This window comes from Rhinoderma darwinii (genome assembly GCF_050947455.1).
Source record: "Rhinoderma darwinii isolate aRhiDar2 chromosome 5 unlocalized genomic scaffold, aRhiDar2.hap1 SUPER_5_unloc_13, whole genome shotgun sequence".
Classification (NCBI taxonomy): domain Eukaryota; kingdom Metazoa; phylum Chordata; class Amphibia; order Anura; family Rhinodermatidae; genus Rhinoderma; species Rhinoderma darwinii.
The window spans coordinates 122,814-148,373 of NW_027461769.1; the positions used below are offsets into that span (position 1 = coordinate 122,814).

Genomic DNA, 25,560 nt, shown 5'->3' on the forward strand with positions numbered 1-25,560 from the left:
AGAATAACAAACTGTGCAAGGATGGAGGTTGTAGGAGCAAGGAGAAGTTGTCTGTAAAGTTGGTGGATGCTTATTTTCCATTTTGCAGTCCCTTGTCTCCCTCTTGTGGCCTCCTGGAGGCAACTAGCTGTGCAAAAAAAGACAGCCTGGCGGCCGGCTGTTGCAGTGTTGCCCTCTCAGGCAACACTGAGTGACTGACTGAGCCGCACCGTCTTATATAAAGTTCAGACGGAACTTTGCACGTGTCATAGTGGAGCCCTGAGGAGCCAGAGCCAGCTTTCTGACATCATAATGGGGCCTCAGAGATAAAAGCCTGGGCCCAGGCAGTGTTGGTCAGTGCTGCTCAGCAGGCAGCACTGGACTGGACTGGATTACAGCTGATACAAGGTGTGAAGGAACAAGGGGTGGCTGTGGGCATGCACTGGCTGCCGCTGCCAGTGTTTATCTGCATGGCAGCAGGGCATTTGGGCGTTGCCAGGAAGGCGTTTTTATGTAGATTCCTCCTCTTTCAGCACTGCATTGTGGTGCAAGCAAAAGAAGCAAATCCTGTCTGGCTTCCTCTCCGGCCTTTATTCACCTCCCGTGTAGCTGTGAGTGTGTGAGCCTGCAGGGCCCCATGGAATTGCCTAGAAGTAGGCTGAATCGCTGCAAGGGCTGAACAGCAGTATCGGGCAGGCTCGGGCAACGCGCGGCCCGTTCGGGTTATCGCTTCTCGGCCTTTTGGCTAAGATCAAGTGTAGTATCTGTTCTTATCAGTTTAATATCTGATACGTCCCCTATCTGGGGACCATATATTAAATGGATTTTTAGAACAGGGAGATGGAAATAGAGCTTGCTCTGTCCACTCCACGCATTGACCTGGTATTGCAGTATTTCCAGGACCGGTGCACCCTTTCCTTATGTGTTGACTAAAATCAGATTCCAAAAGTGTTTTTTGTGTTTGCCATTGTTTCTGTCTTTCTGAAGGGATCTCCCCTTTTAATCCCATTATTTCAACCTGTTGCAGGAAAATTTTATGGGCCAGTTTGTGGAAGACCCGACTAGAGGTGAAGCTCTGTTGGATCTGGTCATTTCTAATAATGCAGATCTTGTTGGGAATGTCAATGTTCGTGAAAACCTCGGTAACAGTGATCATAATATAGTTACATTTTACCTATACTGTAAAAAACAAACGCAGGCTGGGAGGGCAAAAACATTTAATTTTAAGAAAGCCAATTTCCCCAGGATGAGGGCTGCAATTCAGGATATAGACTGGGAAGAACTAATGTCAAATAATGGAACAAATGATAAATGGGAGATTTTCAAATCTACTTTGAGTTATTATAGTGCAAAATTTATTCCTACAGGTAACAAGTATAAACGACTCAAATTAAACCCGACATGGCTTACACCTTCTGTGAAAGGGGCAATACATGACAAAAAAAGGGCATTTAAAAAATACAAATCTGAGGGTACAGCTGTAGCCTTTGTAAAATATAAAGAGCTTAATAAAATCTGTAAAAATGTAATAAAATTAGCAAAAATACAAAATGAAAGGCAGGTGGCCAAGGATAGTAAAACAAATCCTAAAAAATTCTTCAAGCATATAAATGCAAAAAAGCCAAGGTCTGAACATGTAGGACCCCTAGATAATGGTAATGGGGAGTTGATCACAGGGGATCAAGAGAAGGCAGAGTTACTAAATGGGTTCTTTAGCTCTGTATATACAACAGAAGAAAGAGCAGCTGATGTAGCCGGTGCCAGTGCTGTTAATATATCAGTTGATATACTGAATTGGATGAATGTAGAGATGGTCCAAGCTAAATTAAATAAAATAAATGTGCACAAGGATCCGGGACCGGATGGGTTACACACTAGAATTCTTAAAGAGCTTAGTTCAGTTATTTCTGTCCCCCTTTTCATAATATTCAGAGAATCTCTAGTGACTGGTATAGTGCCAAGGGACTGGCGCAGGGCAAATGTGGTGCCTATTTTCAAAAAGGGCTCTAGGTCTTCCCCGGGTAATTATAGACCAGTAAGCTTAACATCCATCGTGGGGAAAATGTTTGAGGGGCTATTGAGGGACTATATACAGGATTATGTGACAATAAATAGCATTATAAGTGACAGCCAGCACGGTTTTACTAAGGACAGAAGTTGTCAAACTAACCTAATCTGTTTTTATGAAGAGGTGAGCAGAAGTCTAGACAGAGGGGCCGCTGTGGATTTAGTGTTTTTGGACTTTGCAAAGGCATTTGACACTGTCCCCCATAGACGCCTAATGGGTAAATTAAGGACTATAGGTTTAGAAAATATAGTTTGTAATTGGATTGAGAATTGGCTCAAGGACCGTATCCAGAGGGTTGTGGTCAATGATTCCTTCTCTGAATGGTCCCCGGTTATAAGTGGTGTACCCCAGGGTTCAGTGCTGGGACCACTATTATTCAACTTATTTATTAATGATATAGAGGAAGGGATTAATAGCACTATTTCTATTTTTGCAGATGACACCAAGCTATGTAATATAGTTCAGACTATGGAAGATGTTCATGAATTACAGGCAGATTTAAACAAACTAAGTGTTTGGGCGTCCACTTGGCAAATGAAGTTTAATGTAGATAAATGTAAAGTTATGCATCTTGGTACCAACAACCTGCATGCATCATATGTCCTAGGGGGCGCTACACTGGCGGATTCACTTGTTGAGAAGGATCTGGGTGTACTTGTAAATCATAAACTCAATAACAGCATGCAGTGTCAATCAGCTGCTTCAAAGGCCAGCAGGATATTGTCGTGTATTAAAAGAGGCATGGACTCGCGGGACAGGGATGTAATAATGCCACTTTACAAAGCATTAGTGAGGCCTCATCTAGAATATGCAGTTCAGTTCTGGGCTCCAGTTCATAGAAAGGATGCCCTGGAGTTGGAAAAAATACAAAGAGGAGCAACGAAGCTATTAAGGGGCATGGAGAATTTAAGTTATGAGGAAAGATTGAAAGAATTAAACCTATTTAGCCTTGAAAAAAGAAGACTAAGGGGGGACATGATTAACTTATATAAATATATTAATGGCACATACAAAAAATATGGTGAAATCCTGTTCCTTGTAAAACCCCCTCAAAAAACAAGGGGGCACTCCCTCCGTCTGGAGAAAAAAAGGTTCAAGCTGCAGAGGCGACAAGGCTTCTTTACAGTGAGAACTGTGAATTTATGGAATAGCCTACCGCAGGAGCTGGTCACAGCAGGGACAGTAGATGGCTTTAAAAAAGGGTTAGATAATTTCCTAGAACAAAAAAATATTAGCTCCTATGTGTAGAAATTTTTCCTTCCCTTTTCCCTTCCCTTGGTTGAACTTGATGGACATGTGTCTTTTTTCAGCCGTACTAACTATGTAACTATGTAACTATGTAACACCTGTTGGACAATGCATGAGTGATAATGAGCTAATTTATTAAATGCAATTAATGAATACATTGCCACCTCTTGTTTTGTGTCGTCTGTGTGTCTGTGTTTCCGGCATTTCACATTGGAACAGCTTATTCACCTTCCTTGTCTTCTCTCCGCCCTCCCTTTTAGGTAAGTTAAAGAGCTGCACCTAAGCCAGCCACTGATTGATGCAGCACCACAGTCAAATAGTGGAGTGGAGTAGGGGAACAGCAAACAGCCATTAAAGCCGCCCGCCCGCCCGCCCGCCCGCCACAATGGACCTACCTGTGTACACTAGATGGATGTGATGGAATGTACTGTCGTCCCTACATTTCAAGAAGGAGTAAGAATTGCAGTTGCAACAAAGCCTTGCTTGCCTACAAAGAGAGCAGCAATTTGGATTTGTTACTATGTTACCTAGAAGAATAACAAACTGTGCAAGGATGGAGGTTGTAGGAGCAAGGAGAAGTTGTCTGTAAAGTTGGTGGATGCTTATTTTCCATTTTGCAGTCCCTTGTCTCCCTCTTGTGGCCTCCTGGAGGCAACTAGCTGTGCAAAAAAAGACAGCCTGGCGGCCGGCTGTTGCAGTGTTGCCCTCTCAGGCAACACTGAGTGACTGACTGAGCCGCACCGTCTTATATAAAGTTCAGACGGAACTTTGCACGTGTCATAGTGGAGCCCTGAGGAGCCAGAGCCAGCTTTCTGACATCATAATGGGGCCTCAGAGATAAAAGCCTGGGCCCAGGCAGTGTTGGTCAGTGCTGCTCAGCAGGCAGCACTGGACTGGACTGGATTACAGCTGATACAAGGTGTGAAGGAACAAGGGGTGGCTGTGGGCATGCACTGGCTGCCGCTGCCAGTGTTTATCTGCATGGCAGCAGGGCATTTGGGCGTTGCCAGGAAGGCGTTTTTATGTAGATTCCTCCTCTTTCAGCACTGCATTATGGTGCAAGCAAAAGAAGCAAATCCTGTCTGGCTTCCTCTCCGGCCTTTATTCACCTCCCGTGTAGCTGTGAGTGTGTGAGCCTGCAGGGCCCCATGGAATTGCCTAGAAGTAGGCTGAATCGCTGCAAGGGCTGAACAGCAGTATCGGGCAGGCTCGGGCAACGCGCGGCCCGTTCAGGTTATCGCTTCTCGGCCTTTTGGCTAAGATCAAGTGTAGTATCTGATACGTCCCCTATCTGGGGACCATATATTAAATGGATTTTTAGAACAGGGAGATGGAAATAGAGCTTGCTCTGTCCACTCCACGCATTGACCTGGTATTGCAGTATTTCCAGGACCGGTGCACCCTTTCCTTATGTGTTGACTAAAATCAGATTCCAAAAGTGTTTTTTGTGTTTGCCATTGTTTCTGTCTTTCTGAAGGGATCTCCCCTTTTAATCCCATTATTTCAACACCTGTTGGACAATGCATGAATGATAATGAGCTAATTGATTAAATGCAATTAATGAATACATTGCCACCTCTTGTTTTGTGTCGTCTGTGTGTCTGTGTTTCCGGCATTTCACATTGGAACAGCTCATTCACCTTCCTTGTCTTCTCTCCGCCCTCCCTTTTAGGTAAGTTAAAGAGCTGCACCTGAGCCAGCCACTGATTGATGCAGCACCACAGTCAAATAGTGGAGTGGAGTAGGGGAACAGCAAACAGCCATTAAAGCCGCCCGCCCGCCCGCCCGCCCGCCACAATGGACCTACCTGTGTACACTAGATGGATGTGATGGAATGTACTGTCGTCCCTACATTTCAAGAAGGAGTAAGAATTGCAGTTGCAACAAAGCCTTGCTTGCCTACAAAGAGAGCAGCAATTTGGATTTGTTACTATGTTACCTAGAAGAATAACAAACTGTGCAAGGATGGAGGTTGTAGGAGCAAGGAGAAGTTGTCTGTAAAGTTGGTGGATGCTTATTTTCCATTTTGCAGTCCCTTGTCTCCCTCTTGTGGCCTCCTGGAGGCAACTAGCTGTGCAAAAAAAGACAGCCTGGCGGCCGGCTGTTGCAGTGTTGCCCTCTCAGGCAACACTGAGTGACTGACTGAGCCGCACCGTCTTATATAAAGTTCAGACGGAACTTTGCACGTGTCATAGTGGAGCCCTGAGGAGCCAGAGCCAGCTTTCTGACATCATAATGGGGCCTCAGAGATAAAAGCCTGGGCCCAGGCAGTGTTGGTCAGTGCTGCTCAGCAGGCAGCACTGGACTGGACTGGATTACAGCTGATACAAGGTGTGAAGGAACAAGGGGTGGCTGTGGGCATGCACTGGCTGCCGCTGCCAGTGTTTATCTGCATGGCAGCAGGGCATTTGGGCGTTGCCAGGAAGGCGTTTTTATGTAGATTCCTCCTCTTTCAGCACTGCATTGTGGTGCAAGCAAAAGAAGCAAATCCTGTCTGGCTTCCTCTCCGGCCTTTATTCACCTCCCGTGTAGCTGTGAGTTTGTGAGCCTGCAGGGCCCCATGGAATTGCCTAAAAGTAGGCTGAATCGCTGCAAGGGCTGAACAGCAGTATCGGGCAGGCTCGGGCAACGCGCGGCCCGTTCGGGTTATCGCTTCTCGGCCTTTTGGCTAAGATCAAGTGTAGTATCTGTTCTTATCAGTTTAATATCTGATACGTCCCCTATCTGGGGACCATATATTGAATGGATTTTTAGAACAGGGAGATGGAAATAGAGCTTGCTCTGTCCACTCCACGCATTGACCTGGTATTGCAGTATTTCCAGGACCGGTGCACCCTTTCCTTATGTGTTGACTAAAATCAGATTCCAAAAGTGTTTTTTGTGTTTGCCATTGTTTCTGTCTTTCTGAAGGGATCTCCCCTTTTAATCCCATTATTTCAACACCTGTTGGACAATGCATGAGTGATAATGAGCTAATTGATTAAATGCAATTAATGAATACATTGCCACCTCTTGTTTTGTGTCGTCTGTGTGTCTGTGTTTCCGGCATTTCACATTGGAACAGCTCATTCACCTTCCTTGTCTTCTCTCCGCCCTCCCTTTTAGGTAAGTTAAAGAGCTGCACCTGAGCCAGCCACTGATTGATGCAGCACCACAGTCAAATAGTGGAGTGGAGTAGGGGAACAGCAAACAGCCATTAAAGCCGCCCGCCCGCCCGCCACAATGGACCTACCTGTGTACACTAGATGGATGTGATGGAATGTACTGTCGTCCCTACATTTCAAGAAGGAGTAAGAATTGCAGTTGCAACAAAGCCTTGCTTGCCTACAAAGAGAGCAGCAATTTGGATTTGTTACTATGTTACCTAGAAGAATAACAAACTGTGCAAGGATGGAGGTTGTAGGAGCAAGGAGAAGTTGTCTGTAAAGTTGGTGGATGCTTATTTTCCATTTTGCAGTCCCTTGTCTCCCTCTTGTGGCCTCCTGGAGGCAACTAGCTGTGCAAAAAAAGACAGCCTGGCGGCCGGCTGTTGCAGTGTTGCCCTCTCAGGCAACACTGAGTGACTGACTGAGCCGCACCGTCTTATATAAAGTTCAGACGGAACTTTGCACGTGTCATAGTGGAGCCCTGAGGAGCCAGAGCCAGCTTTCTGACATCATAATGGGGCCTCAGAGATAAAAGCCTGGGCCCAGGCAGTGTTGGTCAGTGCTGCTCAGCAGGCAGCACTGGACTGGACTGGATTACAGCTGATACAAGGTGTGAAGGAACAAGGGGTGGCTGTGGGCATGCACTGGCTGCCGCTGCCAGTGTTTATCTGCATGGCAGCAGGGCATTTGGGCGTTGCCAGGAAGGCGTTTTTATGTAGATTCCTCCTCTTTCAGCACTGCATTGTGGTGCAAGCAAAAGAAGCAAATCCTGTCTGGCTTCCTCTCCGGCCTTTATTCACCTCCCGTGTAGCTGTGAGTGTGTGAGCCTGCAGGGCCCCATGGAATTGCCTAGAAGTAGGCTGAATCGCTGCAAGGGCTGAACAGCAGTATCGGGCAGGCTCGGGCAACGCGCGGCCCATTCGGGTTATCGCTTCTCGGCCTTTTGGCTAAGATCAAGTGTAGTATCTGTTCTTATCAGTTTAATATCTGATACGTCCCCTATCTGGGGACCATATATTAAATGGATTTTTAGAACAGGGAGATGGAAATAGAGCTTGCTCTGTCCACTCCACGCATTGACCTGGTATTGCAGTATTTCCAGGACCGGTGCACCCTTTCCTTATGTGTTGACTAAAATCAGATTCCAAAAGTGTTTTTTGTGTTTGCCATTGTTTCTGTCTTTCTGAAGGGATCTCCCCTTTTAATCCCATTATTTCAACACCTGTTGGACAATGCATGAATGATAATGAGCTAATTGATTAAATACAATTAATGAATACATTGCCACCTCTTGTTTTGTGTCGTCTGTGTGTCTGTGTTTCCGGCATTTCACATTGGAACAGCTCATTCACCTTCCTTGTCTTCTCTCCGCCCTCCCTTTTAGGTAAGTTAAAGAGCTGCACCTGAGCCAGCCACTGATTGATGCAGCACCACAGTCAAATAGTGGAGTGGAGTAGGGGAACAGCAAACAGCCATTAAAGCCGCCCGCCCGCCCGCCCGCCCGCCACAATGGACCTACCTGTGTACACTAGATGGATGTGATGGAATGTACTGTCGTCCCTACATTTCAAGAAGGAGTAAGAATTGCAGTTGCAACAAAGCCTTGCTTGCCTACAAAGAGAGCAGCAATTTGGATTTGTTACTATGTTACCTAGAAGAATAACAAACTGTGCAAGGATGGAGGTTGTAGGAGCAAGGAGAAGTTGTCTGTAAAGTTGGTGGATGCTTATTTTCCATTTTGCAGTCCCTTGTCTCCCTCTTGTGGCCTCCTGGAGGCAACTAGCTGTGCAAAAAAAGACAGCCTGGCGGCCGGCTGTTGCAGTGTTGCCCTCTCAGGCAACACTGAGTGACTGACTGAGCCGCACCGTCTTATATAAAGTTCAGACGGAACTTTGCACGTGTCATAGTGGAGCCCTGAGGAGCCAGAGCCAGCTTTCTGACATCATAATGGGGCCTCAGAGATAAAAGCCTGGGCCCAGGCAGTGTTGGTCAGTGCTGCTCAGCAGGCAGCACTGGACTGGACTGGATTACAGCTGATACAAGGTGTGAAGGAACAAGGGGTGGCTGTGGGCATGCACTGGCTGCCGCTGCCAGTGTTTATCTGCATGGCAGCAGGGCATTTGGGCGTTGCCAGGAAGGCGTTTTTATGTAGATTCCTCCTCTTTCAGCACTGCATTGTGGTGCAAGCAAAAGAAGCAAATCCTGTCTGGCTTCCTCTCCGGCCTTTATTCACCTCCCGTGTAGCTGTGAGTGTGTGAGCCTGCAGGGCCCCATGGAATTGCCTAGAAGTAGGCTGAATCGCTGCAAGGGCTGAACAGCAGTATCGGGCAGGCTCGGGCAACGCGCGGCCCGTTCGGGTTATCGCTTCTCGGCCTTTTGGCTAAGATCAAGTGTAGTATCTGTTCTTATCAGTTTAATATCTGATACGTCCCCTATCTGGGGACCATATATTGAATGGATTTTTAGAACAGGGAGATGGAAATAGAGCTTGCTCTGTCCACTCCACGCATTGACCTGGTATTGCAGTATTTCCAGGACCGGTGCACCCTTTCCTTATGTGTTGACTAAAATCAGATTCCAAAAGTGTTTTTTGTGTTTGCCATTGTTTCTGTCTTTCTGAAGGGATCTCCCCTTTTAATCCCATTATTTCAACACCTGTTGGACAATGCATGAGTGATAATGAGCTAATTGATTAAATGCAATTAATGAATACATTGCCACCTCTTGTTTTGTGTCGTCTGTGTGTCTGTGTTTCCGGCATTTCACATTGGAACAGCTCATTCACCTTCCTTGTCTTCTCTCCGCCCTCCCTTTTAGGTAAGTTAAAGAGCTGCACCTGAGCCAGCCACTGATTGATGCAGCACCACAGTCAAATAGTGGAGTGGAGTAGGGGAACAGCAAACAGCCATTAAAGCCGCCCGCCCGCCCGCCCGCCCGCCACAATGGACCTACCTGTGTACACTAGATGGATGTGATGGAATGTACTGTCGTCCCTACATTTCAAGAAGGAGTAAGAATTGCAGTTGCAACAAAGCCTTGCTTGCCTACAAAGAGAGCAGCAATTTGGATTTGTTACTATGTTACCTAGAAGAATAACAAACTGTGCAAGGATGGAGGTTGTAGGAGCAAGGAGAAGTTGTCTGTAAAGTTGGTGGATGCTTATTTTCCATTTTGCAGTCCCTTGTCTCCCTCTTGTGGCCTCCTGGAGGCAACTAGCTGTGCAAAAAAAGACAGCCTGGCGGCCGGCTGTTGCAGTGTTGCCCTCTCAGGCAACACTGAGTGACTGACTGAGCCGCACCGTCTTATATAACGTTCAGACGGAACTTTGCACGTGTCATAGTGGAGCCCTGAGGAGCCAGAGCCAGCTTTCTGACATCATAATGGGGCCTCAGAGATAAAAGCCTGGGCCCAGGCAGTGTTGGTCAGTGCTGCTCAGCAGGCAGCACTGGACTGGACTGGATTACAGCTGATACAAGGTGTGAAGGAACAAGGGGTGGCTGTGGGCATGCACTGGCTGCCGCTGCCAGTGTTTATCTGCATGGCAGCAGGGCATTTGGGCGTTGCCAGGAAGGCGTTTTTATGTAGATTCCTCCTCTTTCAGCACTGCATTGTGGTGCAAGCAAAAGAAGCAAATCCTGTCTGGCTTCCTCTCCGGCCTTTATTCACCTCCCGTGTAGCTGTGAGTGTGTGAGCCTGCAGGGCCCCATGGAATTGCCTAGAAGTAGGCTGAATCGCTGCAAGGGCTGAACAGCAGTATCGGGCAGGCTCGGGCAACGCGCGGCCCGTTCGGGTTATCGCTTCTCGGCCTTTTGGCTAAGATCAAGTGTAGTATCTGTTCTTATCAGTTTAATATCTGATACGTCCCCTATCTGGGGACCATATATTGAATGGATTTTTAGAACAGGGAGATGGAAATAGAGCTTGCTCTGTCCACTCCACGCATTGACCTGGTATTGCAGTATTTCCAGGACCGGTGCACCCTTTCCTTATGTGTTGACTAAAATCAGATTCCAAAAGTGTTTTTTGTGTTTGCCATTGTTTCTGTCTTTCTGAAGGGATCTCCCCTTTTAATCCCATTATTTCAACACCTGTTGGACAATGCATGAGTGATAATGAGCTAATTGATTAAATGCAATTAATGAATACATTGCCACCTCTTGTTTTGTGTCGTCTGTGTGTCTGTGTTTCCGGCATTTCACATTGGAACAGCTCATTCACCTTCCTTGTCTTCTCTCCGCCCTCCCTTTTAGGTAAGTTAAAGAGCTGCACCTGAGCCAGCCACTGATTGATGCAGCACCACAGTCAAATAGTGGAGTGGAGTAGGGGAACAGCAAACAGCCATTAAAGCCGCCCGCCCGCCCGCCCGCCCGCCACAATGGACCTACCTGTGTACACTAGATGGATGTGATGGAATGTACTGTCGTCCCTACATTTCAAGAAGGAGTAAGAATTGCAGTTGCAACAAAGCCTTGCTTGCCTACAAAGAGAGCAGCAATTTGGATTTGTTACTATGTTACCTAGAAGAATAACAAACTGTGCAAGGATGGAGGTTGTAGGAGCAAGGAGAAGTTGTCTGTAAAGTTGGTGGATGCTTATTTTCCATTTTGCAGTCCCTTGTCTCCCTCTTGTGGCCTCCTGGAGGCAACTAGCTGTGCAAAAAAAGACAGCCTGGCGGCCGGCTGTTGCAGTGTTGCCCTCTCAGGCAACACTGAGTGACTGACTGAGCCGCACCGTCTTATATAAAGTTCAGACGGAACTTTGCACGTGTCATAGTGGAGCCCTGAGGAGCCAGAGCCAGCTTTCTGACATCATAATGGGGCCTCAGAGATAAAAGCCTGGGCCCAGGCAGTGTTGGTCAGTGCTGCTCAGCAGGCAGCACTGGACTGGACTGGATTACAGCTGATACAAGGTGTGAAGGAACAAGGGGTGGCTGTGGGCATGCACTGGCTGCCGCTGCCAGTGTTTATCTGCATGGCAGCAGGGCATTTTGGCGTTGCCAGGAAGGCGTTTTTATGTAGATTCCTCCTCTTTCAGCACTGCATTGTGGTGCAAGCAAAAGAAGCAAATCCTGTTTGGCTTCCTCTCCGGCCTTTATTCACCTCCCGTGTAGCTGTGAGTGTGTGAGCCTGCAGGGCCCCATGGAATTGCCTAGAAGTAGGCTGAATCGCTGCAAGGGCTGAACAGCAGTATCGGGCAGGCTCGGGCAACGCGCGGCCCGTTCGGGTTATCGCTTCTCGGCCTTTTGGCTAAGATCAAGTGTAGTATCTGTTCTTATCAGTTTAATATCTGATACGTCCCCTATCTGGGGACCATATATTAAATGGATTTTTAGAACAGGGAGATGGAAATAGAGCTTGCTCTGTCCACTCCACGCATTGACCTGGTATTGCAGTATTTCCAGGACCGGTACACCCTTTCCTTATGTGTTGACTAAAATCAGATTCCAAAAGTGTTTTTTGTGTTTGCCATTGTTTCTGTCTTTCTGAAGGGATCTCCCCTTTTAATCCCATTATTTCAACACCTGTTGGACAATGCATGAGTGATAATGAGCTAATTGATTAAATGCAATTAATGAATACATTGCCACCTCTAGTTTTGTGTCGTCTGTGCGTCTGTGTTTCCGGCATTTCACATTGGAACAGCTCATTCACCTTCCTTGTCTTCTCTCCGCCCTCCCTTTTAGGTAAGTTAAAGAGCTGCACCTGAGCCAGCCACTGATTGATGCAGCACCACAGTCAAATAGTGGAGTGGAGTAGGGGAACAGCAAACAGCCATTAAAGCCGCCCGCCCGCCCGCCACAATGGACCTACGTGTGTACACTAGATGGATGTGATGGAATGTACTGTCGTCCCTACATTTCAAGAAGGAGTAAGAATTGCAGTTGCAACAAAGCCTTGCTTGCCTACAAAGAGAGCAGCAATTTGGATTTGTTACTATGTTACCTAGAAGAATAACAAACTGTGCAAGGATGGAGGTTGTAGGAGCAAGGAGAAGTTGTCTGTAAAGTTGGTGGATGCTTATTTTCCATTTTGCAGTCCCTTGTCTCCCTCTTGTGGCCTCCTGGAGGCAACTAGCTGTGCAAAAAAAGACAGCCTGGCGGCCGGCTGTTGCAGTGTTGCCCTCTCAGGCAACACTGAGTGACTGACTGAGCCGCACCGTCTTATATAAAGTTCAGACGGAACTTTGCACGTGTCATAGTGGAGCCCTGAGGAGCCAGAGCCAGCTTTCTGACATCATAATGGGGCCTCAGAGATAAAAGCCTGGGCCCAGGCAGTGTTGGTCAGTGCTGCTCAGCAGGCAGCACTGGACTGGACTGGATTACAGCTGATACAAGGTGTGAAGGAACAAGGGGTGGCTGTGGGCATGCACTGGCTGCCGCTGCCAGTGTTTATCTGCATGGCAGCAGGGCATTTGGGCGTTGCCAGGAAGGCGTTTTTATGTAGATTCCTCCTCTTTCAGCACTGCATTGTGGTGCAAGCAAAAGAAGCAAATCCTGTCTGGCTTCCTCTCCGGCCTTTATTCACCTCCCGTGTAGCTGTGAGTGTGTGAGCCTGCAGGGCCCCATGGAATTGCCTAGAAGTAGGCTGAATCGCTGCAAGGGCTGAACAGCAGTATCGGGCAGGCTCGGGCAACGCGCGGCCCGTTCGGGTTATCGCTTCTCGGCCTTTTGGCTAAGACCAAGTGTATTTATACAGGAGGTTTTTAGTCAGAAGGTGCTCAGGTACCCTCTCTCTCGGCCTCGGGGGATCGTCCAGGTTCGCCTGGACTTCACCCCCGTGCTGCTATTTGGGAGAGAGGCTTAGTCCTGAGCAACGAGTTGCGATCCCCCCCCCAGCCCTTTGGTGTGTCTCCTTGAACCCAAAGGGCGCAGCGCAAGCTGTGCGGTACCGACCTGGCCACGCAAATGGCAGGCGGACCTGATGCGGTGCCGGTATACGCCCGGTTGCGGAATACTGCAAGATTTATCTTGGCAGAGGGTGGAGGCGGTCCTCGTGGTCTCAAGTTCCTTGTCCACGATATTTTGGAAAAGCGGTTGGCGGTCCACAAGAACGAGATTTTGGCGATCCAGGACTACCCAAGGCGTGGAGTGTACGATGTAACCTTTATGGGAGAAGGAATCCTCCGTGATGCCATGGGAAAAGCTGAGAGGCAACAAGGTGAACTCATGGCCTTGGGAGTCCAGGTAATTGAACACGCTTTTGAAGTAACCAAACTCGTAGTGATTAAAATGTATTCCCCATACGTGAAAGATCAGGAAGTGGCAGCGTTTCTTGCTGCATACTTTAAGAACGTTAAGCTGCTGGGGAGAGTTATGAACGAGTGCGGTGTGTGGACCGTCAAATGGAAATTTATTGTTACGCTAATAAAGGACCCCTCCACCCAAGAAACGAAGCTACCACCTGCTCGTTTTAAACTTGGGAATGTGAATGGCGACCTCTATTTCTCAGGAATGCCAAACTTCTGCAGGGCCTGCGGTACCTATGGACATACCAGTTTTAACTGCGATGTCACCTGCAGGAACTGTGGAAGTAAACAACACACAATGAGAGAATGTACAGGAGAGAAAAAATGCAATTTTTGTCAAAAAACTGGTCATCTTTATTATGCTTGTCCACATAGGTACCGAGGCGAAGAAGATGAGCAACCCGAGGTGCCCCCACGTGCTCCACCAGCAGAGCAGTCCCGTCCTCAAGGAGGAGAACAAGCTGTTGCGGCGAAAGAGCAGAGAGGTACCTGGGCTTCAAGGGTACGGCCAGCCGAAGCGAAAACAGGTGCCTCTCAGCCAGTAACCTCAGGGGATAAAATGGAGCCCAGCGCCAAGGAAAAACGGCAGGCCAAGAGGAAGCAGGCCATCGATGAATCTGTGGCATCCCAGACGGCTGGTTGCTCAGGCGGTGCCGGGCCTGCTCCTAATCCTGGGTCTCTAGAGACCGACTCGGAAGGAGAAAACTGGGTACAGGTGGGTCCCCGTAAAAAGGGGAAGCAAGAACGTGCCAGTAGGAGGGAGACAGGGGAGGAGCAGATGGATACGTCCGTGCGGAAAGATGTGGCTCCTCCCGGGACCCCCTCCTCGCCTGCACTGGTGAGGAGAACGGGCACTGCTCCCTCCGTATTATCGGACACCCCGCCATGCGCACAACCTCCCCCTCTAGACCGGCCTTCACGGGCCCAGGGGGGAGTGGCGGGGCCCTTGGGGGACCCACCAGACATGGACCCAGTCGGTCAACCGAGAGAGATCCAGGTGAGGCTGTGCGAGTCTGGGCTCCCCGTGTACGAGGTGAGTGTTGCTGGCTCAGCTCTCAGCGACAGTAGTTCTTCTCCTGCCTCGTCCCTCTTTTCAGTTGAGTCGGATGAGGGCGGGGCCATGAGTTCAAGTGAGGTTTCGGGTATTGCTGGTGGAGGAGCAATCTGATTTTAAGTACGCCTATTATTTATTATTTTAAAATCAGAATTTTGCTTTAACTCTCCACGATGTCTGAGCTCATGGGAATCTCCCTCAACGTGAGGGGCGCCAAGTCAAAAGTGAGAAGGGTTGCTCTCTTCAATTTTTTATCTTGCCTGGCAGCCTCTGTATTTTTCCTGCAGGAGTGCGGCATTCCCCATACAATGAGATATGAAAATTACAAAAAGGATTGGAAGTATGGTCCATCCGTCTGGTCTGGATCCAACGAGTCCAGATCAGCAGGGGTCGCCATTCTTTTTAAGGGAAACGTTTTAATTGATTTTATTCAAGAAATCTTACCAGGACGTATTTTAATGGTTAAAGCTTTTATTGATGGTGTAAAGTGGCAGTTTTTAAATTTTTACGGATCACCAGAAAAGAACGAAAGAGCGAGGATGCTGGAGATTTTACCGCTTTTTATCAACACATCTGAGCCTTTTATCCTCGCAGGTGATTTTAATTGTATCCTGAGAGGAGAACGCCGGCTTACCAACAGTACGAGTAGGAACTATGACAAGACCTCTGGACTGCTCAAGGATATCGTGACTGATTTTAAATTAAAAGACATATACAAAGAATGTAACAGGAGCAGTCCAGAGGAAGCCGGCGTTACCTGGAGCAACGCCACCTGTAGCTCCAGGATTGATTTTATCTTTTGTTCTGAAAATTTACTGCCTTTTAATTGTGAAGTTTTAACCAATGTGTTTTCAGATCACAGGCTTTTATCTTTTAAAGTAAAGCATGATCTTAATAATATTGTATGTAAAAAGTCCTGGAAGATGAATGTTTCCCTTTTAGACGATCCACAGGTTTTAGCAGATTTTATTGAATTTTACCAAGAAAGCAGGCGGGTAAGAGACACACGTACTCCCATCAGTGCATGGTGGGAGAAAATGAAAAAGAAAATAAAAGATTTTTTTATTAAGAAAAGCGTGGCGAAAGCCAAAGAGAAATACGCTTTTTTAAAATTCTCAATACCCGTCTGCAGACCCTGTACAAAATGCAAGATCATGACATAGCCGTTAAAGATGACATCACCAATTTGAAAAAGGAGATAGCCCAGTGCCTGGAGCAGAAAGGTAAAGAGATTATATTCCGTTCAAAAATACAACATGTGGAGGAGAACGAGACCTGCTCCAGGTACTTTTTTAAGAAAATAAATAACAAAAAGGCAATTATCAAAAATATAGAAGGGGTGTCAGATGTACAGGGTCTTTTAAGTAAAGTTCATGAGTTTTACACTGACCTTTTTAATGTTAAGACTGTGGATCATAATTTTATGCGTGACTCACTGAAGGAGATTACTACTGTTTTAGACCCTGTCTCCCAGAATTTTTTATTACAGGAGCTGACGGAGCAGGAGGTTTTAGAAACTGTTAAGAGTTTTAAAACAGGGAAAGTTCCCGGACCGGACGGTATACCCAGTGAGTTTTATGTAAAATTTTATGACATTTTAAAAGAGGATCTTTTTAACCTTTTTTCTGATGTTTTTAATTCCAAGATGCTGCCTAAGTCCTGGCGGAAGGGTGAGGTCTCCCTGCTGTATAAGACGGGTGACATCGCAGTTTTAAAGAATTGGAGACCAATAACCCTTCTAAATAGCGACTATAAAATTATGGCTAAAATATGTGCAAATAGATTAAAAGCCATAATACCCCACATTATACACTCTGACCAGGTGTGTGGGGTGCCAGGCCGCAGCATCTGGGATAATTTAAACCTAATAAAAGACGTGATTGAGGACACGAGGTCTAGAAAAGTTAAATTAGCCATTTTATCTATAGACTTTGAGAAGGCGTTCGACCGTGTCTCTCATTTTTATCTTTTTAAGGTTTTAGAACGTATGGGTATACCTGAAGGATTTTTATTATCTATTAAAGCCTTTTACAGAGAATGCACCAGCAAAATTTTAGTGAATGGTTTTAAGACACAGGACGTATTTTTAAACTCTGGGGTGAAGCAGGGGTGTCCCTTGTCCCCACTGCTTTTTATATGTGCATTGGAGCCTCTGTTATGCGCAATTCGCCGCGATAAGTGTATCCGTGGAGTCCCCCTGCCCGGGGGAGGCGGCGTAGAGGCCAAAGCAGTGGGGTACATGGATGATGTGGCGGTTTCATGTAGGGACGCCCTGTCGCTTCAGAGAACCCTTAGACAAATCGAGTTTTACTGCTGTGCTTCCGGTTTTAAAGTAAACTTCAGCAAGAGTCATATTTTAAACATAGGAAGCATGGCTCTTAGAGATATACCGGTTCCTGTGTCTGATAATATTAAAATTTTAGGTGTCTCCTTCAGTGAGTACGACAATGGTTTTATCAGTTGGGACATGGTGGCGCAGAAGGTAAATCAAAAAATATGCATGTGGAACATGAGGAAGCTTACCATGGAGGGAAACATTTTAATAATTAAAATGATAATTTTACCTTTGCTTTTATACTTAAGCATGGTTTTCCCTCCTCCCACGGTTTTATTAAGAAAAATTACTAAAGCTTGTTTTACCTTCTTTTGGAGTTCCAGAATGGAGAAACTTAAACGTGAGACGGTAATGAAAATCAAACCAAAGGGTGGCAAAGACTTTCCAGATTTTAATAGGTTTCTTTTAATCAAGTACTTTTGTTTCTGTCTTAATTCTCTTTTTAAACAACATCATTGGTCTTATTTTCTACGTTTTAATACTGGGTTTTTTATGCGAAGGATGGGGTGGTTTGAAATTGTTTTAACCTCACCTTATGCTTTTAATCTACCAGCAAATTACGTGATTTTAGAGAAAATAGTGGCCTTGTTTAATTTTAAAGGGAAAAATTTTAATGACATGATAAACAGTAAGAAACTTATAAAAGACATAAGAGGAAATGAAGTCGTCACTAATATTGAAAATTTTAACAATGAACGCTGTGCTTTTATCTTCAAAATGGTTAATGTGTTTTATCTTTTTAATACACAGATGGACCTGGCCTGGAGCTGCGTTCATCAATGTCTTCCATGCCGGGCATTCCAATTCAGGAGAGGATTCACGAGGTCTGCCGTCTGTCCGAGGGAAGGCTGCCAGGCTGAGGAGACCGTGCGTCATATTTTTTGGACTTGCGATTTTACAAAACATATTTGGATAAAGATATTCCCTCTAATGAAGAAGATGGCAGACCTAAAGGACTTGAGTTACGAAATGATTTTATATGGACTCTTTGGATGCCCAACCGCGAACCAAAAGACTATTGCATGGAAGACGATGAACTGCGTAAAAGAAGCTCTGTGGAAGGCCAGGAACATCCTGATTTTTAAGCACGATGTTTTATCTGTTGACGATGTTTTAGGTCTTTGTTTTAGCGAGATGTACATTTATTATTTATTAGATAAAAAAAGAAATGCCACCCTTTCAAATAAATGGTTTGTAAAAGAATGGAACTCCAATATATAAGAATTTGCCACCATGTCCCCTTTTATGTGTTTTTACGTAAATTGATTTTATTACTGTAATTCATTGTAAAAAGCTGTAATTTATTGTAAATGTTTTTTGAATTTTAAGTAATAAATCATTGACACCCCCGCGAGGGGGTAGCCAACTGAAAAAAAAAAAAAAATCTGTTCTTATCAGTTTAATATCTGATACGTCCCCTATCTGGGGACCATATATTAAATGGATTTTTAGAACAGGGAGATGGAAATAGAGCTTGCTCTGTCCACTCCACGCATTGACCTGGTATTGCAGTATTTCCAGGACCGGTGCACCCTTTCCTTATGTGTTGACTAAAATCAGATTCCAAAAGTGTTTTTTGTGTTTGCCATTGTTTCTGTCTTTCTGAAGGGATCTCCCCTTTTAATCCCATTATTTCAACACCTGTTGGACAATGCATGAGTGATAATGAGCTAATTGATTAAATGCAATTAATGAATACATTGCCACCTCTTGTTTTGTGTCGTCTGTGTGTCTGTGTTTCCGGCATTTCACATTGGAACAGCTCATTCACCTTCCTTGTCTTCTCTCCGCCCTCCCTTTTAGGTAAGTTAAAGAGCTGCACCTGAGCCAGCCACTGATTGATGCAGCACCACAGTCAAATAGTGGAGTGGAGTAGGGGAACAGCAAACAGCCATTAAAGCCGCCCGCCCGCCCGCCCGCCACAATGGACCTACCTGTGTACACTAGATGGATGTGATGGAATGTACTGTCGTCCCTACATTTCAAGAAGGAGTAAGAATTGCAGTTGCAACAAAGCCTTGCTTGCCTACAAAGAGAGCAGCAATTTGGATTTGTTACTATGTTACCTAGAAGAATAACAAACTGTGCAAGGATGGAGGTTGTAGGAGCAAGGAGAAGTTGTCTGTAAAGTTGGTGGATGCTTATTTTCCATTTTGCAGTCCCTTGTCTCCCTCTTGTGGCCTCCTGGAGGCAACTAGCTGTGCAAAAAAAGACAGCCTGGCGGCCGGCTGTTGCAGTGTTGCCCTCTCAGGCAACACTGAGTGACTGACTGAGCCGCACCGTCTTATATAACGTTCAGACGGAACTTTGCACGTGTCATAGTGGAGCCCTGAGGAGCCAGAGCCAGCTTTCTGACATCATAATGGGGCCTCAGAGATAAAAGCCTGGGCCCAGGCAGTGTTGGTCAGTGCTGCTCAGCAGGCAGCACTGGACTGGACTGGATTACAGCTGATACAAGGTGTGAAGGAACAAGGGGTGGCTGTGGGCATGCACTGGCTGCCGCTGCCAGTGTTTATCTGCATGGCAGCAGGGCATTTGGGCGTTGCCAGGAAGGCGTTTTTATGTAGATTCCTCCTCTTTCAGCACTGCATTGTGGTGCAAGCAAAAGAAGCAAATCCTGTCTGGCTTCCTCTCCGGCCTTTATTCACCTCCCGTGTAGCTGTGAGTGTGTGAGCCTGCAGGGCCCCATGGAATTGCCTAGAAGTAGGCTGAATCGCTGCAAGGGCTGAACAGCAGTATCGGGCAGGCTCGGGCAACGCGCGGCCCGTTCGGGTTATCGCTTCTCGGCCTTTTGGCACGATCCCGTGTCAAGAGGAGGTCAGCATGTCATGCCCTTGGCCTTTTGGCATCGCCACTTCGGTGGCTTAAGCCAACTGCTGCTATAAGGGGGTAGGCTGGGTGATCAACTGTCGAGCGATCATGGGAGCTAGGCTTCGATACGCTGGGATCGGGGAAACCCGGATCAAGAATGGATTTGGCATTGACGTACCCGTGAACAAGAAGGACCTTTTTTCATTGAAACACCTGGTGAATGAAGTCATTTTCAAGACCCTCAACGTGAGTAGGAACGACATCCTTTGTCTTCAAGATCCCAGAGGTAATCGCTTCACTTTGGTTCTTAAAAGTTTGAATGCTTGTTACAACTTGTATGCCGCAATTAATGCTAACTTGCAAAACCCTGGGTTGGATGGACTTATCTTCACCGTTTTATATAACAACGATGTTCCACTGGTTGTTTTGATGTACAATCCTTATGTGATGGTGGATGATATTACTTCCTTCTTAAAGAAGTACTGCTCTTACGTCAGCTATTCTCACCAGGTGTTAAATGCTGAATCCCTCTGGACAGGGAAGCATAAATTCTTTGTGAGATTTGAGGAGGATCCTTCAGGGCCTCTGGGTGTGAAATACCCTCCCAGGAATTTTGCCATCGGCCGGGACAAAGGCTACTTATTTTTTCCCCAGCCTCCTGTGTTTTGCAGGAAATGTAAAAGATATGGCCATGTTCATGAAGATTGTACGCAAGAAGGTGTTACATGTAACAAATGTAATCAGGACGGTCACCTGGCCAAGGATTGCAAAAACCCAATTGTGTGTAACATGTGCAGCATTGTGGGTCATGCCTTTAAAGACTGTCCAGAGCGTGCTAAAAACAGAAGGGTTAGGACTCTGGCGGAAGTAGTTGCAGGTGAACCTGGCAGTATGAGGTCTAATGTGATTCAGGGCCCAGCTGCCCCGGGAACTGAGGAGTCAGTGCCTGCCCAGGTGTCTGATGGGACTCTCCCTGAGTTAAATCGGTCTGGAAATACGCTGGCTGATGAAATGGAGGTAGCACCTGTTGAGAAAGACCTGCCTCACCCCTCTGATGACCTGACTGGGTTAAGAGGTGATGGGGAGGTGGATGGTTCTTTATCCAAATCACCTGTCTTTTCCTGGGAAGGAATTCTGGTGGACCAACAAGGTGAAGGTGGTCAAGGGGACTTTTCAACTGCACTTGTGAGGCCTTCTGAGGAGGAGGAAGGAGGTTCATCTTCTAAGAGACTTCGCACCATGTTGTCTCCTCTGAGTGAAGATGGAGTGAGCCCGGATAGGGGAGTCTACCCCATTTCTCATTTTCCTGAGGACTTTCCTTTTTTAGGAGAAGACGTGGACAAAGCTATCTTTGTGTCCGGTTGTCAGCCACCAGGAGGTGTAGGCTGATTAAACAGTGGGGTATTGGTGGATATCTACGGAAAAAGATCAAAATATGGACCCCAAAATTACACTTAATGTCTTATCCTTGAATGTTAGGCAAATTACATCAAAGCCTAGACGTGCTGTTGTGCTGGACTATGTTAGGAATCTTGGGGCAGAGATCATATGCCTGCAAGAGTGTGGTATATCTGAGTCACTGGGGGAGGGGGATTGGCCATATGGGCAGTATGTCTGGTCAGGATCTAGTTCCAATAAGAATGATGGGGTGGGGATCCTATTAGGAAATATGGGTATGGATCTGGAGAGTTATACAGTGGTGGAAACAGGTAGATGTGTAATTGCAGTGGTATGTTGCAGGGGAGTTAGGGTTAGGGTGGTGAATACTTATTGTCCTATAGATAGAGCAAAAAGGCTGGCGTTGTTGGAAAAGCTAAGTTTGTTCTTACCTGGAAGGATTCCTACCTTTTTTTTGGGAGACTTTAATTGTTCTTTTGATGGGGATGGTCTGGATGTAACTGGGAAAAAGCTTAACCAACTTATATCTGATTTTTCTTTTATAGATGCAGCCGAATTGTCATTGGGTAAACCACCACCGCCAACATATAAATCAGATAGAGGGGTATTGAGTCAAGAATTGATCGTATTTGCATATCTAAGGGTTTAGTGTGTAATAAGATGGTTCAGAATGAGGTACCTTTTTCAGACCATGTATGTTTACGGGTATGGGTGGAGGTAAGTAGTAAACTTTGTTTTGGGAAAGGGGTGTGGAAGTTGAATACTAGATTATTGGAGGATGTTGAAGTGATGGATGAGTTCAAACGAAAGTATGATGTGTGGAAGGGAGAAAAAGATAGTTTTGTGGATGTGCTTAAATGGTGGGATTGGATGAAAGGGCAGATTAAAAAATTTTTTGTGAGATGGGGATACAAGCAGGCTGCTAGGAAACGTAACCAGTATAAGGAATTGAATATTAGGATAGAATGGTTGCGGAAGATGGGTGAGAAGGGAATTGATTTGAGTGATTTGCTAGAGGAGGCAAGGAACGAGTTAAAGCAAGTTTTGGAAAGAAAGGGAAAGGAGATTATTTTTAGGTCTAAAGTGGAGTACTTAGATAAAAATGAAAAATGCACAAGGTTTTTTTTCAAGAAAATGTGTGGTAAGAAAGATGATATGGATGAAATTGTTAATGCGAAGGGGGAGCGTATAGTGGGTATGGATGTGTTAAAAGTGGTGGAATCGTTTTATTCAGAACTATATGGCAAAAAGTGGATTGATATCGGGTTGATGGATGAAGTTTTGAATGGTTTGGAAAATGTTCTTAGAGAGGAGGATTGTGTGGGGTTGAATGAGGATGTAACGTCTGAAGAAGTAAAGAAAGTGATAATGAGTGCGGGGAAAAATAAAACACCTGGTAAAGATGGTATTCCTGTGGAATTTTATGTGAAGGCCTGGGAGATAATAGGGTTGGATTTGGTGGAAGTATGTAAGTTTATATGGGATAAGGGGGTTTTGTGTGAGTCTATGAAAGAGGGTGTGATTGTTTTGATTTATAAGAAAGGGGATAAGAAGTGTTTGGGTAATTGGAGACCGATTTCACTGCTGAATGTGGATTATAAATGTTTTAGTAAAATTTTGGCTAATCGTATGCGTGAGGTGGTAGGAAAGGTTGTGGGTGAAGACCAAGTCTGTGCTGTGCCAGGTAGGAGTATGTCTGATAATTTGGTTTTGCTGAGAGATTTGATTGGGGACTGTATGAGTAGGAAACAGAAGTGTATGATGCTTGCGTTAGATTTCGAAAAGGCGTTTGATAGAGTGTCGCATGTGTTTATGTTTGCTGTACTTGTTAGGATGGGCTTCCCAGTGAGGTTTTTGGAAGGTGTGAAGTGTTTGTATAGGGATGTGTCAAGTGAAGTGTTGGTGAATGGTAATTTAAGTTCAAAAGTATGTGTGAGATCTGGGGTAAGACAGGGGTGTCCTATGTCCCCAGTTTTGTTTATTTGTGTGATCGAAAGTTTGATGTGTTTGGTAAGAAAAGATAAAGTGGTGAAAGGTTTTTTGATCCCAGGGAGTGGAGGTAAATACGTTAAAATTCTGGGTTATATGGATGATGTTGTGGTTATGAGTGATTGTATGGCTGGGTTGAATAGAGCAAAATTATGGTTGGATTTTTTTTGTGGGGCATCAGCTTTTAAGGTGAATTGGGATAAGTGTGTCTTTAAGTGCTTTGGGGATAGGAGGGTAAGTATGGAGGGAGTGAGGAATGAAGTGGGTGCAGTAAAAGTGTTGGGGATACAGTTTAATGAGGACTTGAGAGGGAATGAGAGTTGGGATGAATGTGGCAAGAGGATTGAGAAGAAATTGAATTTTTGGAGACTTAGAGACCTGACTTTATCAGGGAAGGTGTTGATAATTAAGACAGTGATTTTGCCTATTTTGGTTTTTGTGGCTAGTATTTTTCCCTCCGCTAGTAGGAAAATCAAAAAGTCAGAGAAAATGGTGTTTACCTTTCTGTGGGGAAGTAAAATGGAAAAGTTGAAGCGTGAGTATGTTTATAAGTCTTGTGAGAATGGAGGTTTGGGTTTTCCGAATGTGGAGGTCTTTCTTGGGTTAAATTATATTAAAACAGTGGTGGGGCTCTTGGGAAAAGGAAATAAGAGTGCGTATATGGTAAGGTATATGGCCGGTTGGATGCTTTATGGGTTAAATTGGTTTAAGAGAGATGCTACTGTGCCTGTTGCTTATGTATGTCCGGTATGGTATGTTGTGATTGAAAGGTTCATTAGGAAATATGATTTGATTGCAGTGCCTATGGGTGGGTTTCTGGATAAGAAGGCTGTGCTAAAAAGATTGTGTGTGAATGAGGTTGTGTGTAACATTGTGGGTTTGCGAGGAGAGGATGTTGTGGATACTTGGAAGAAGTTAGGCGTGAGAGGTATGTCCAATAGACAAAAGGACATAGTGTGGATGGCGTTGCATGATATATTGCCTGTTAGAGATGTGCAGAGGAGGAGAATGCTAGTTAGATTTGAGGTGTGTCCAAGGGGTGGGTGTAATTCACGGGAGACTGTTAGGCATCTTTTTTGGGACTGCAATTATTCGTATGAGGTATGGAGGAGGATGGGTGGCGTCTGTAAGGAGTTAGCTGGGGTGAAGTTTGTGGATTGGAAGGTTGCGATGTTTGCTATAGGGGCTTGTAACAGAGTAAGTGATAGGATCTTATGGTTGATTATGGCGTGTATAATGGAAAGCTTATGGGATGTACGTAATTTAGGTGTTTTCAAACATAAGTGGGTACCCATTGGTGAGTGTGTGAGGATGGTTTTGTCAAGACTATACGTAGTCTATCGTTGGGATAGTCAGTGCGGTGGTGGTATAGACGCAGAGGGGATATGGAAATTTAAGAAGTGGAGAAGGTTGGTGAAATATAGCTAACTGATAAGATTTATTCCTGTTTTATTTTTGTTCTTCACAATCCTTTCTGTGTCTTGATTATTATTGTTTGGAATAAAATAGCCATGATGATGTACGACTAAGGCAACTTATGCCTTAAAATGCAAAATGGTTTGTGTACTGTTGCTTTAAGTTAAACTGAATGGTTTTAAAAAAAAAAAAAAAAAAAAAAAAAAAAAACTGTTCTTATCAGTTTAATATCTGATACGTCCCCTATCTGGGGACCATATATTAAATGGATTTTTAGAACAGGGAGATGGAAATAGAGCTTGCTCTGTCCACTCCACGCATTGACCTGGTATTGCAGTATTTCCAGGACCGGTGCACCCTTTCCTTATGTGTTGACTAAAATCAGATTCCAAAAGTGTTTTTTGTGTTTGCCATTGTTTCTGTCTTTCTGAAGGGATCTCCCCTTTTAATCCCATTATTTCAACACCTGTTGGACAATGCATGAGTGATAATGAGCTAATTGATTAAATGCAATTAATGAATACATTGCCACCTCTTGTTTTGTGTCGTCTGTGTGTCTGTGTTTCCGGCATTTCACATTGGAACAGCTCATTCACCTTCCTTGTCTTCTCTCCGCCCTCCCTTTTAGGTAAGTTAAAGAGCTGCACCTGAGCCAGCCACTGATTGATGCAGCACCACAGTCAAATAGTGGAGTGAAGTAGGGGAACAGCAAACAGCCATTAAAGCCGCCCGCCCGCCCGCCCGCCCGCCACAATGGACCTACCTGTGTACACTAGATGGATGTGATGGAATGTACTGTCGTCCCTACATTTCAAGAAGGAGTAAGAATTGCAGTTGCAACAAAGCCTTGCTTGCCTACAAAGAGAGCAGC

General features: G+C 45.5%; 7 non-coding genes and 2 pseudogenes across 7 annotated transcripts; all 9 read left to right on the plus strand.

Moving 5' to 3' along the window:
- Window positions 1-704: 704 nt before the first annotated feature.
- LOC142685339 (U2 spliceosomal RNA) lies at window positions 705-895 on the plus strand. The gene has a single exon (XR_012854829.1). It is a non-coding gene; the product is annotated as a U2 spliceosomal RNA (small nuclear RNA).
- A 3,636-nt stretch (window positions 896-4,531) lies between these two features.
- On the plus strand, window positions 4,532-4,701 carry LOC142685291 (U2 spliceosomal RNA; annotated as a pseudogene).
- Window positions 4,702-5,943: 1,242 nt separating this feature from the next.
- Window positions 5,944-6,134, plus strand: LOC142685275 (U2 spliceosomal RNA). Its single transcript, XR_012854781.1, has one exon. It is a non-coding gene; the product is annotated as a U2 spliceosomal RNA (small nuclear RNA).
- A 1,234-nt stretch (window positions 6,135-7,368) lies between these two features.
- LOC142685341 (U2 spliceosomal RNA) lies at window positions 7,369-7,559 on the plus strand. Its single transcript, XR_012854830.1, has one exon. It is a non-coding gene; the product is annotated as a U2 spliceosomal RNA (small nuclear RNA).
- A 1,242-nt stretch (window positions 7,560-8,801) lies between these two features.
- Window positions 8,802-8,992, plus strand: LOC142685277 (U2 spliceosomal RNA). Its single transcript, XR_012854783.1, has one exon. It is a non-coding gene; the product is annotated as a U2 spliceosomal RNA (small nuclear RNA).
- A 1,242-nt stretch (window positions 8,993-10,234) lies between these two features.
- LOC142685278 (U2 spliceosomal RNA) lies at window positions 10,235-10,425 on the plus strand. The gene has a single exon (XR_012854784.1). It is a non-coding gene; the product is annotated as a U2 spliceosomal RNA (small nuclear RNA).
- Window positions 10,426-11,667: 1,242 nt separating this feature from the next.
- LOC142685281 (U2 spliceosomal RNA) lies at window positions 11,668-11,858 on the plus strand. Its single transcript, XR_012854787.1, has one exon. It is a non-coding gene; the product is annotated as a U2 spliceosomal RNA (small nuclear RNA).
- Window positions 11,859-18,408: 6,550 nt separating this feature from the next.
- Window positions 18,409-18,612, plus strand: LOC142685314 (U2 spliceosomal RNA; annotated as a pseudogene).
- A 6,249-nt stretch (window positions 18,613-24,861) lies between these two features.
- LOC142685311 (U2 spliceosomal RNA) lies at window positions 24,862-25,051 on the plus strand. Its single transcript, XR_012854809.1, has one exon. It is a non-coding gene; the product is annotated as a U2 spliceosomal RNA (small nuclear RNA).
- Window positions 25,052-25,560: the final 509 nt, after the last annotated feature.